Source organism: Rhinoderma darwinii, unplaced genomic scaffold (genome assembly GCF_050947455.1).
Source record: "Rhinoderma darwinii isolate aRhiDar2 unplaced genomic scaffold, aRhiDar2.hap1 Scaffold_2095, whole genome shotgun sequence".
NCBI classification, from domain to species: Eukaryota; Metazoa; Chordata; class Amphibia; order Anura; family Rhinodermatidae; genus Rhinoderma; species Rhinoderma darwinii.
The window spans coordinates 4,034-17,716 of record NW_027462437.1 but is presented as its reverse complement, the minus strand read 5'-3'; the positions used below and the strand labels follow the sequence as shown (position 1 = coordinate 17,716).

Genomic DNA, 13,683 nt, shown 5'->3' with positions numbered 1-13,683 from the left:
TATTACCACACACTGCTCCCTGTATATATTACCACAGACACTGCTCCCTGTAGATATTACCACACACTGCTCCCTGTAGATATTACCACACACACACACACTGCTCCCTGTATATATTACCACACACAGCCCACTATAGATAGGGCCACACACAGCCCCCCCTGTAGATATTACCACACACTGCTCCCTGTAGATATTACCACACACACTGCTCCCTGTAGATATTACCACACACACTGCTCCCTGTAGATATTACCACACACACACTGCTCCCTGTATATATTACCACACACACTGCTCCCTGTAGATATTACCACACACACTGCTCCCTGTAGATATTACCACATACTGCTCCCTGTAGATATTACCACACACACTGCTCCCTGTAGATATTACCACACACTGCTCCCTGTAGATAATACCACACACTGCTCCCTGTAGATATTACCACACACACTGCTCCCTGTAGGGAATGCCACACACTGCTCCCTGTAGATATTACCACACACTGCTCACTGTAGATATTACCACACACTGCTCCCTGTAGATATTACCACACACACTGCTTCCTGTAGATATTACTACACACTTCTCCCTGTAGATATTACCACACACTGCTCCCTGTAGATATTACCACACACTGCTCCCTGTAGATATTACCACACACGCTGCTCCCTGTAGATATTACCACACACACTGCTCTCTGTAGATATTACCACACACACTGCTCCCTGTAGATATTACCACACACACTGCTCCCTGTAGATATTACCACACACACTGCTCCCTGTAGGGAATGCCACACACTGCTCCCTGTAGGGAATGCCACACACTGCCCCTTGTAGATAGGGCCACACACACTGCTCGCTGTACATATTACCACACACTGCTCCCTGTAGATATTACCACACACACTGCTCCCTGTAAATATTACCACACACTGCTCCCTGTAGATATTACCACACACACTGCTCCCTGTAGATATTACCACACACACACTGCTCCCTGTAGATATTACCACACACACTGCCCCCTGTAGATATTACCACATACACTGCTCCCTGTAGATATTACCACACACACTGCTCCCTGTAGATATTACCACACACTGCTCCCTGTAGATATTACCACACACACACTGCTCCCTGTAGATATTACCACACACACTGCCCCCTGTAGATATTACCACACACACTGCCCCCTGTAGATATTACCACACACACTGCTCCCTGTAGGGAATGCCACACACTGCTCCCTGTAGGGAATGCCACACACTGCCCCTTGTAGATAGGGCCACACACAGCCCCCCTGTAGATAGGGCCACACACAGCCCCCCTGTAGATAGGGCCACACACAGCCCCCCTGTAGATAGGGCCACACACAGCCCCCCTGTAGATAGGGCCACACACAGCCCCCCTGTAGATAGGGCCACACACAGCCCCCCTGTAGATAGGGCCACACACAGCCCCCCTGTAGATAGGGCCACACACAGCCCCCCTGTAGATAGGGCCACACACAGCTTCCCTGTAGATAGGGCCACACACAGCCCCCCTGTAGATAGGGCCACACACAGCCCCCCTGTAGATAGGGCCACACACAGCCCCCCTGTAGATAGGGCCACACACAGCCCCCCTGTAGATAGCGCCACACACAGCCACCCTGTAGATAGCGCCACACACAGCCACCTTGTAGATAGGGCCACACACAGCCCACCTGTACATAGCGCCACACACAGCCCCCTGTAGATAGCGAGACCAAAAGAGAAAATAAATGCTGAGAAACAAAGAAGTAATGAAAATACAAAAATATTTTATTAACATATAATAAGACATGTAAAAAGAATCCATAAACCCACAGTAAAAACACGGATCCTTGACTGGAGCATTAACCAAACCATGTATCTATATATGAACGGTTAGTGAGACACATGTGTATCCCTTGATGGAAAATAATATGACATGAGTGTGTGAGCGTCTTTGAGAGTATAGTCTATTAAAGTAAATAGGTCAGCTATGTGCATATGTGAATGCAAAGTACTGTAGACTAAATAGAATCACACCCTATAGTCAAAAAATAAGTTAGCAGTACTATGGTACAATAAACGTAACAACACACATGTCATTTATAAATGCAATGGGATCAAACATGCAGAGATTCCGTAATAAGGTAAGTAAAGTACACAAAATAGATGAGGTCTCACATACCCATAATGAATGAACAGAATGAATGCAGCCAAGGTCCACCCCAACGCGCGTTTCGGCGCTAATGTCACACACTGCTCCCTGTAGGGAATGCCACACACTGCTCCCTGTAGGGAATGCCACACATTGCTCCCTGTAGGGAATGCCACACACTGCCCCTTGTAGATAGTGCCACACAGCCCCCTGTAGATAGCGCCACACACAGCCCCCTGTAGATAGCGCCACACTCAGTGCCCCTTGTAGATGGCGCTCAACACTGCCCCTGTAGATAGCGCCACACACAGCCCCCCTGTAGATAGCGCCAAAAACAACCCTACTGTAGATAGCGCCACACACAGCCCCCTGTAGATAGGGCCACACACAGCCCCCCTGTAGATAGGGCCACATACAGCCCCCCTGTAGATAGGGCCACATACAGCCCCCCTGTAGATAGGGCCACATACAGCCCCCCTGTAGATAGGGCCACATACAGCCCCCCTGTAGATAGGGCCACATACAGCCCCCCTGTAGATAGGGCCACATACAGCCCCCCTGTAGATAGGGCCACATACAGCCCCCCTGTAGATATGGCCACACACATCGCACCTGTAGATAGGGACACACACAGCCTACTTGTAGATAGCGCCACACACAGCCCACCTGTAGATAGCGCCACACACAGCCCCCCTGTAGATAGCGCCACACACAGCCCCCCTGTAGATCGCGCCACAAACAGTCCTACTGTGGATAGCGCCACAAACAGCCCCCCTGTAGATAGCACCACACCCCCCCCCATGTAGAAAGCACCACACCCCCTTGTAGATTGCGCCACACACAGCCCTTCAGTAGATTGCGCCACACACAGCCCCCTTGTAGGGAGAGCCACACACATCACCTTGTGGATAATGCCACACACATCCCCTTGTAGATAACGCCACATACCCCCCTTGTAGATAGCGCCACAAACATCCCCTTGTAGAAAGCGCCACACACCCCTTGTACATAGTGCCACAAAGGGCCGGCCAGAACGGTGTGCCATTGCACTGGGTGCATCACTCTAGCAGGTGGAAGGGGGCGCTGCACTGGCTACCTTTCCCCTGCTTGTTTCAGAAGCGCCCGCGCCCGGTGACTCAGCATCCGCCTTTCCGCCCATAGCAGCCATAGCGGCGACACCGGGAATGAGGACGCCCATGCTGCCAGTCGGGATCGGCCCCCCATGGCCGGCGGCACCACTAGCAGCTGCTACAGCTGTAGCAACGCCACATTCAATAGTGTCTGCGTGATCAGTACACAGGTACTATTAAATACTATAGCAAAGCAGGAAGGTATCTCCCAGCTCTGCTATCTGCTAGCGCCACTGTGTGGCTGGGGATTCCGCTCCTGGATGAAGCGCTTGATGTAACTGTCCATATATGGACAGTGACATCAGGGGCAACTCCTGAAGCGTAATCCCCGTCCACAGCGTTGCCGATGCAGTGACCGGGGATTCCACTTCAGTAGAGGCCCTTGACGTCACTGTCCATAAATAGACAGAGTCATCAAGCGCTCCGTCCAGGAGCGGAATCTCCAGCCACAGGGGGATTCCGCTCTTTCAGGGAGCTACAGTAGCGCTATGTACAGGAAGGGGGGGGGGGGTTCTATCATCTACAATGGGGCTGTGTGGCACTATCTACAGGGGAATCTGTGAGTGGTGGGCTGATGGTCATTTAAGTGAGAGTGGCAGGCTGATGGTCTTCAAGTGGTTTTCACCTCTGACCTCCAATTAAAGTTAATAGGAGGCAGAAAATACCTGTGGCGTTCGTTTGGAGCTTTCTTTGCCTACGTCTTTTCCGTTAGCTTCAACGGCTTAAAAAAAAAGTCAAACAACGCTGTCAATTTAAAATCTGCGTTAAAATTCCTGAAGGAATTTTGGGGGGAGTATGGCACTGTCTACATTGGGAGGTGGGGGGCTGTATGGCACTGTCTACAAGGGGGAGGTGAGGGGCTGTATGGCACAATCTACAGGGGGCACTATCTACAAGGGGGGCTGTGTGTGTGCCAGCGAGGGGAGGGGGGCATTATAAAATTCCTGAAGGAATTTTGAGGAAGATATTTTCTGCCTTACAAAAAACGCTGTGTGAACATATTCTCAGTGTAGTGCTTGTTTTTAGCTGTTTTCTGTCTTTCTCGAAACAATTTTTGGTAGGGGTGCCCTGAGGAAATTTTATTTCTCCAGTGGTGCCTCGAGTCCGAAAAGGTTGGGAAACTCTGCACTAGGCTACAGGATCACGCCGGCCTACGCAAGGATCCCGTCGCGGAGCAGCTCAGTTCCTCTTGGGAACGGGGCCTAGAGGAGTACAATTTTTTTGTGTTTGGGGCACTGTCTATAAGGAGCAGGTGGGGGGTTGGGGGGAGTATGGCACTGTCTACATCGGGAGGTGGGGGGCTGTATGGCACTGTCTACAAGGGGGAGGTGAGGGGCTGTATGGCACTGTCTACATGGGGGAGGTGGGGGGCTATATGGCATGATCTACAAGGGGGAGTTGCGGCTCTGTATAGCACTGTCTACATGGGGGAGGTGGGGGGTTGTATGTCACGATCTACAAGGGGGAGGTGGGGGAATGAACAGCACTGTCTACAAGGGGGAGGTGGTGGGCTGTATGACACTGTCAACAAGGAGGGGTGGCGGATTATGGCACAGTCTACAGGGAGGCTGTATGGCACAATCTACAGGGGGCACTATCTACAAGGGGGGCTGTGTGTGTGCCAGCGAGGGGAGGGGGGCATTATACTGTGTGAAGGCCACTAAGCAGACATTATTCTATGTAAGGGCACTACAGGGGGAAATCTACTGTGTATGGCACTTAGGGGGCAAAACACTGTGTGGGCACAATTAGAGGACAAAATACTGTGTCCTTAAAGGGGTAATAATATATTATATTATTAAATATTATTATTATTTTTGGGGCGTGGCCAGCAAGCAGCATGGATAGTCGTATCTGAGCTGAGCTCCCGGGGACCGTAACTTCTCCTGCTGATTATCCTGTCATCCTGGCTGGTAAATCTTTTTACTGGGACCAGACAAACTCTGGGCATACCTCTCCCCCTCGCAGGCTACCCAGGGACATTCTTCGGTGACTTCGTCGGCCCTGCGGACGGAAACAGTGCACGACGGCCTGGTGTTCTGCTGCAGCCTGCACTCGACGCACTTCCACTTGATATTAACCCAGCCTAGGAGACAACGAAGGACTTGCATCCACTTGCATCGGAGGTACACTGTTTATGCCCGACATCTCTTGCTTCTCCCAGGTGTCTTTTGGTCCTCTCTGTCAGACTCCGTGGTCCTGGTTGCATGGGCTTCTGTTCCTCGTGGCGGCTGGTGGTTAATGGCGGCCTGTCTGTGTCTGCAAGGCACGCATGGTGAAACATTCTTTATCTGTCTCCCCTGACAGCCGGTGAAGGTACAGACCTCAGGCTCAGTTGGGGACGACAGTTTTTATTTCTCTCAGGGGAGACCCTGAGATTCCATTGTTACCAGTATCTGGGTGGTGAGTTGCGGCCTAACGGAGCCATTTTGCATATATGCCTGTTATACATCTATGTCACTGATTTGGCTCACCTGCTCACTATACATTCTGGGACTGCCTGCCTACCCGGTCCTTTGTCTATAGAGCTTACTTACCATATATAACTTCCTACCAGTGTGCCATACTCTGTTAAAAGGAGACTGTATCTGCTGCCTTACTTTTGCTGCTACACTATTGGTGGGGTGAGACCTACCTATTTCAGCTATACTGTGCACCATGCGTAAATCTAAACCTCAGTCTGCAGTGGATAAGCTAAAAGATTTTGCTCGTACTGATCAGGACGAAGATAATTCCTCTCCACGTAAAACGAGATCTACTCACCTCAAAAATAAAGAGGACGATGCCCGACCGAGTGGCGGCATGGATTCCGACACTGAGCCTAAACCTACGTTACGTCAGGTTTCATTGCAACTTCTATCGGCCATTGATGCTTGCAAAACTTCTTTAACAGGCCAGATTGATGAGATAAACCTTGATGTCAGTTTGCTCCGTCACAACATGCAGAACCTGAAAGGCTGTATGAGAGAGATGGAGGGGCGACTTTCTCAAGTAGAGGACAGGATTGGTCCTCTTGCTACTACCCTGGCTGCTACTACACGGAAGGCGGATGCTTGTCAATCCAAAACTGATGACCTTGAAAATAGACTGCGTCGTAATAATTTACGTATAATTGGCTTACCGGAAAAATCTGAGGGCAAAACTCCTGAACCGTTTATTGAACAATGGCTCAAGACTAACTTAGAGGCGCCAGCCTTTTCCCCTTGCTTTGTGGTTGAGAGGGCACATCGTGTTCCGGCTAAGCCGCTGCCTCAAGGTGCAGCCCCTCGGGCAATTCCTGGTTGGGATTCTAAATTACAGAGATCGAGACACGTCTTTGCGTCAGTCCAGGTTGAAAGCTCCATTAAAATTCAACAATTCCACTATTTCCATATTCCCTGACTTTTCTGCAGACCTCCAGAAGCAGCGCGCCACCTTTATGGAGCTCAAAAGAAAGTTTAAGGAGTGAAACATTCCATACTCAATGGCATACCCTGCTCGTCTCCGAATTGCCTATGATGACAAAGTGGTCTTCTTGCATAGCCCGGCGAGAGAGTGGCTCCAGATGCATCCTCCGGTGGCTTGAGTGACTCTTCAGCATTCACCTGTGGGCCCTTCGAGAATGCTCCGTTGATCAGCCTGACATTCTTCACATGATGAACGTTACTGGGTGATATGTTGTATATTTTATGATGTTATACCGTACCTTATGTCGCTATATCTACCATTGGCTACTCAGGTCAGTTGATCCAGAGGGGGATCTCTCTCCTTTCTATATATTGTTCTCATCTGATTCACTGGTAAAAAACAAACAAAAAGACCCAGAACATTTTTCTTATATGCTTACTGATGCCAGGATGGATGCCTGACCAAGACGTAGTCGAGTATTCCCCATTCTAATTTTTCTACCCCAAATGTCTGCCCTACCTATGGTTCTTGGTGGGGACATTTCTGGGTTCTTTTCCTCGGTTACTTTGTTATGTTTGATTGTTGTTCATGTGTATGTCTATGCCACTGACTCTGATAACTCTGTCCATACCTTTTTCTGCTCATCCATTGTATGCTGCTGTACTGCCCAGGACTGGCAATTGATCCTTGATGACGGGCCTCGGGGTTCCCTCATATTAGGCGATCCCGTCCCCACCTAATCTGTTTACAGGAGACTCACCTCATTAGTGAAAGATCTAGTTACCTTAGGAAACCTTGGATGCAATGGGCGTGCCACTCCTTTCACACTTTTTATTCTAGAGGGGTTTCCCTGCTGATACATCGCACTGTACGATGGAATCCAATACAGACGCGAAGAGACCCAGCTGGAGGTTTCGTTTTTGTTTATGCTGAAATAGACACGAAGCCATATGTTATTCTGTGTATATATAATCCACCACAGGCTAACACCTCCGTCCTTCAGGCAGCTATTGCTTTTGTACATCAAATTAGGTAATGTCTCCGGCTATAGACCGTTTCTCACAAGATCCCGCCCATAATTTAACACCCACTACTCCTTTGTGTCAGCTGATAGAAGGTTTGGCCTGGATTGATCTATGAAGACATTGTCACCCACAGGTTCTGGAATACACTTGTCATTCTCCTGGGAGACAGGCTCTCTCCAGGATTGATCTATGAAGACATTGTCACCCACAGGTTCTGGAATACACTTGTCATTCTCCTGGGAGACAGGCTCTCTCCAGGATTGATCTATGAAGACATTGTCACCCACAGGTTCTGGAATACACTTGTCATTCTCCCGGGAGACAGGCTCTCTCCAGGATTGATCTATGAAGACATTGTCACCCACAGGTTCTGGAATACACTTGTCATTCTCCTGGGAGACAGGCTCTCTCCAGGATTGATCTATGAAGACATTGTCACCCACAGGTTCTGGAATACACTTGTCATTCTCCTGGGAGACAGGCTCTCTCCAGGATTGATCTATGAAGACATTGTCACCCACAGGTTCTGGAATACACTTGTCATTCTCCTGGGAGACAGGTTCTCTCCAGGATTGATTATGATTTTGGTTCTCCTGCCTTATCTATTTATGTGTCCTCCAGATCACTCTCTTCCAGGGGGATTTCGGACCACAGTGCGATACTGGTCAGGTCGGAATTTCCTGGACAGCGATTGTTACCTACTTGGAAGTTGCATCCTTTCTGGTTGACACTTATTGGACCCTCTGATCGCATCCCAGACCAAATTATACAATGTTTACAAGTACATGATGCACCTATTTCTCATACCCTGAAGTGGGATACCTTTAAGGCGTACTTGCGTGGTTGTTTGCGATCTACAATTTCTTGTATTATAAAGTCCACGGCTCACTCTGAGAGGGAGGCGGGGGAATGTGTGGCCTCCGCAGAGTTGCTGTATATTTCGGATCCCACGGACGCACACAAGGCTAGTTGGTTACATTTCACTCGTTTATATAAACATGTGCTTCACCTTAAGACTAAGCGCAAATTGTTTTATTACACGTCAATATTATTTTGAGATGGAGAATCAATCCAGTCAGTTATTGGCCCACTTAATTAGACACAATAACTCCTCCAATTCAGGATAATGAGGGTGGTCTATTAACAGAGGGGGATGCCATTGCTACCAGATTTAGAAAGGACTATACCATTTTATATAGTTCCACCTCTAATCATACCATCGCAGACGTTGTAGTTTATCTGAGGGATCTGACTTTTCCTACTCTCTCTTCATCGCAGGTTACATTGCTTGACTCCCCTATGATGATGGCGGAACTTCAAGAGGCTATTCGGGAAATGTCTCTCCATAAATCCCCAGGTCCTGATGGGCTCCCTATTGAAGGTTATAGGAGGTATCGGGAACATATGGGCCCCATGTTGTTAGATACTCTTAACCAGGCTTTACTCAGCCACTCACTTCCCTCTACATTTGATGATGCTTCTATCATTGTGCTACTGAAGCCGGATAAAGACCCTGTTGATTGTGGTTCTTATAGACCAATTTCCCTAGTTAACGTGGACTATAAAATCCTACCTAAGATCCTGGCAAAGCGACTGAATCAAGTTGTTCTAACAATTATTCACCCTGACCAAACTGAATTCATGCGCGGTAAATCTACATCTATAAACATTACACGTGTACAGACACTTATGCAGATGGGTAGAATGCGTCATTTGCCTTGGGCTGTCGCTTCATTAGATACTATGAAGGCGTTCGACTCTGTTGAGTGCTCCTTCCTTCTGGCCGGCCTTCACAGCTTTGCTCCTACATTTATCTCATGGATCCAACTTCTCTATAAATCCCTTATGGCTATTGTGGTGGTCAATGGCATCCCCTCTGATTCTTCTCCTCTGGCACGGGGTACGCGGCAGGGATGTCCCCTCTCACCGCTTTTATTTGCTATTGCCATTGAAGCTATAGCTATTAGATTGAGATCCACCCCTATGGTAACTGGTGTGCAGTGGGAGGGAGGGTCTGCTGTGGTGGGCCTGTACGCTGACGAGAAGGTCCTTTTCCTGCGCAGCCCTCATGAGTCTTTTGGTCACGGTGTCCGCTTGTTAGATGCCTTTTTGCCATTTTCTGGGCTTAGGGTTAATTGGCAGAAGTGCCCCATTTCCTACATAAGGAGATCGGCGCTGTAATGTCGGTGACAGTAATGCTTTATATTTAGAAAAACGTTCTATATTTACCACGTTAGGAGCGATTTTACATTTATGCTAATGAGTTTCTTAATGCCCAAGTGGGCGTGTTTTTACTTTAGACCAAGTGGGCGTTGTACAGAGGAGTGTATCACGCTGACCAATCAGTGACCAATCAGCGTCATGCACTCCTCTCCATTCATTTAGTCAGTGCATAGTGACACTGCGTTGTTCACGATCTGCTGTCTTATACTGACACATTAACGTTACTGAAGTGTTTAGACAGTGAATAGACATTCCTTCCAGCCAGGACGCGATGTCTATTCACAATCCCGACACTTCACTAACGTTTACAGCAGAGCAAAGCGTAATCTCCCTGTAACCGGTCATTAACAGCGAGATCTCGCGAGATTACACTTTGCTCTGCTGTAAGTACCACAGAAACGTTACCGAAGTGTCGGGATTGTGAATAGACATGGCGTCCTGGCTGGAAGGAATGTCTATTCACTGTCTAAACACTTCAGTAACGTTAATGTGTCAGTGACTGAGCCCAGGCTAAGTGTAGAATCCCCAGTCAGAGGGTTGCCGACGCTCTGGCCGGGTATTCCGCTCCCGGAGGAGTGAATGGCAGAGCAGGGAGCGGAGAGTTTCCTGCTCCGCCACAGTATTCAGTAGTACCTGCGTCCTGAGGATGCAAATACAATTGAAAATGGCCGGGACAGTTATTTGCCGGGACTGTCTCTGTAAATTTGGGACAGTCCCGGCAAATTCAGGACTGTTGGCAACTATGAGAATATGGCGACACTAAATAACATTGTTTTCTAACAAAAAGTTATTTCTATGTAAATATCGCACATCATGAAAAAAACCATAGAAATTTGGTATCGTCCGGCAGAATCTAATCCTCGCACCGCGGGACCGGCAGAAAAATAAACAAGAAATAGATCTGAGGGAACAACTAAACCCGTCCTGGTGATTAAGGGGTTAACCTGCGGTGCGGATTATAGACACGCAGGATATCGCATTTATACCGCGGATTCGCTGCGCATTTGTTGCAGAATTTCCCCATTAAGTGAAATGGAAAGTCAAGTTCCGCAACAACCGCCATTGTTCCCAGAATCCTCTGCGGCTCCACCGCGTGTTCACAGCAACGCTGCAGGTTACACATCTATAAAAAAGAAGGCGTCATGTGACCCCTGCAGCCAATCACAGGCCGGAGAGGTCACATGTCATTATAGGGGTCACCTGGACACAGCCGGAAGAGCAGGGGCGTGTTGCTATGGTAACGCTGGGAGAGGTGGGGATCGGCCTTGTTGTATTTCCGGAGTAGATATTCGGGAGGATTATATGTCCACCATTTGGGGTGAATATTCGGGGTGATTTCCTTGCGTGTTGTGGGTCGTATTCGCTACGTGTGAACATTCCCTTAAACCGCACGGTGAACGACATTAACAAGAAATGTATAAAAGTCAGTGAATAAGTTGTAAGTCCCGAATATTATGTCATTACAAAACTCGTCCCACAAACCACCCGACCACTACAAAGACCAGAAATAACACTTACCCCAAAGAGGCCGGCACTGGAGGGGTTAAATCCCGGCAAGGAGTCCAGTGGGCGGGGTCACTCAATGATTGACAACAGAGAGAACACCCGACCAGCGCTGCTCTTTACCTCATCACGTAACAGCTGAAGGACCTGTGATGACGTCACCACCAAGTGACAGGAAAAGGCGGAGCTTATTAGTGAAGAGAGGCGGAGGTGGAAGGACCTGGGATATCAAGGTCACGTGACCGCGGCATCAGGGGGGGGGGGTTTAGAAGTGTGAGCGATGTATGAAGGACCTGCGTGATGATCAAGTGACATGAGGGGTCCTGAGCATCATATGAGCGATGAAGGAGTGATCGGTCATAACAGTGCAAAATATAATGTGTTGTGGTAAAAGGACCTGTGATGACATCACCACCACGTGACTGGGACGGGTGGAGCTTATCATTTGAGAAAAGTGGTGGAGGAAAGACCTGTGAAGCTGATCACGTGACATGTGGGGCGGAGTTCTGTGAGTGTTCCGGTCTCCTGTGCTATGGTGAGAAGCGTTCATGATTACGTCACATGAGGGGTGGGGCTATGCCTCCTCTCCAGTTATAAGCTCCGCCTCTCTTGTCCCGGTCACATGGTGGTGACGTCATTACTGGTCCTTCAGCTGTTGCCGTGTATGATGTAGAGAGCAGCGCTGGTCGGGTGTACGTGACTTCCGGTCACCGCTGTTGTTTAGTGTTCTCTCTGTTATCAGTCAGGAGATTTCCCATGATGCAGTAGTAAGTTTACATGAGGTCATTTCTGTGCGGTTTTGGTGCGTTTTTGTCTGGCACAGTGTTGGTAATTATTATTATTTATTATTAGCGCTGTACATATAAAATACAGGAGGGTTTAACCCCTTGGTGACATCAGATCTATAGTATTATGCTGTACGTGCGCCGTCACACTAGAAGGAGCGGAGCCTGCACCGTACACGACTACTGACAGCCGCCTGCAACCGCCAAGATCAGAGACCGCGCAATCCTGGCCGCTTAACCCCTCGTGATTAATAGCGACCGCGGAATTTGATCAGTTATAGATCGCGGCTTCCTCCGTCCTCCGAAGAAACTGCGTGATGCCGACCGGTTATATAAAACCCCCCCACACCGCGCAATTACCGGAAATATAAACCCCTCCCACCGCGCAATCACCGGAAATATAAACCCCTCACACCGCGCAATCAGCGGAAATATAAACCCCCCCACACCGCGTAATCACCTGAAATATAAACCCCTCACACCGCGCAATCACCGGAAATATAAACCCCCCACACCGCGCAATCACCGGAAATATAAAACCCCCCACACCGCGCAATCACCGGAAATATGAACCCCCCCCCACACCGTGCAATCACCGGAAATATAAAACCCCTCACACCGCGCAATCACCGGAAATATAAAACCCCTCACACCGCGCAATCACCGGAAATATAAACCCCCTCACACCGCGCAATCACCGGAAATATAAACCCCTCACACCGCGCAATCACCGGAAATATAAACCACTCACACCGCGCAATCACCGGAAATATAAACCCCTCAAACCGCGCAATCACCGGAAATATAAAACCCCTCACACCGCGCAATCACCGGAAATATAAAACCCCTCACACCGCGCAATCACCGGAAATATAAACCCCCTCACACCGCGCAATCACCGGAAATATAAACCCCTCACACCGCGCAATCACCGGAAATATAAACCCCTCACACCGCGCAATCACCGGAAATATAAACCCCTCACACCGCGCAATCACCGGAAATATAAAACCCCTCACACCGCGCAATCACCGGAAATATAAAACCCCTCACACCGCGCAATCACCGAAAATATAAAACCCCCCACACCGTGCAATCACCGGAAATATAAACCCCTCACACCGCGCAGTCACCGGAAATATAAAACCCCCACACCGCGCAATCACCGGAAATATAAACCCCCCCTCACACCGCGCAATCACTGGAAATATAAACCCCCCCACACCGCGCAATCACCGGAAATATAACCCCCCCACACCGCGCAATCACCGGAAATATAACCCCCCCACACCGCGCAATCACCGGAAATATAACCCCCCCACACCGCGCAATCACCGGAAATATAAACCCCCACACTGCGCAATCACCGGAAATATAAACCCCCACACCGCGCAATCACCGGAAATATAAAACCCCCCCACACCGCGCAATCACCGGAAATATAAACCCCTCAAAC

The 13,683-nt window shown here is 49.1% G+C and overlaps 1 protein-coding gene across 1 annotated transcript in view; it reads right to left on the bottom strand.

Moving 5' to 3' along the window:
* Positions 1 to 11,950, bottom strand: part of LOC142701489 (gastrula zinc finger protein XlCGF66.1-like) — a gene marked incomplete at its 3' end in the record, with an annotated part of 55,001 nt that extends 43,051 nt beyond the window's left edge. The window contains exon 1 of the mRNA XM_075848145.1: positions 11,458 to 11,950. The remainder of the gene's footprint in view (positions 1 to 11,457) is intronic.
* Between the last annotated feature and the right edge of the window lie 1,733 nt (positions 11,951 to 13,683).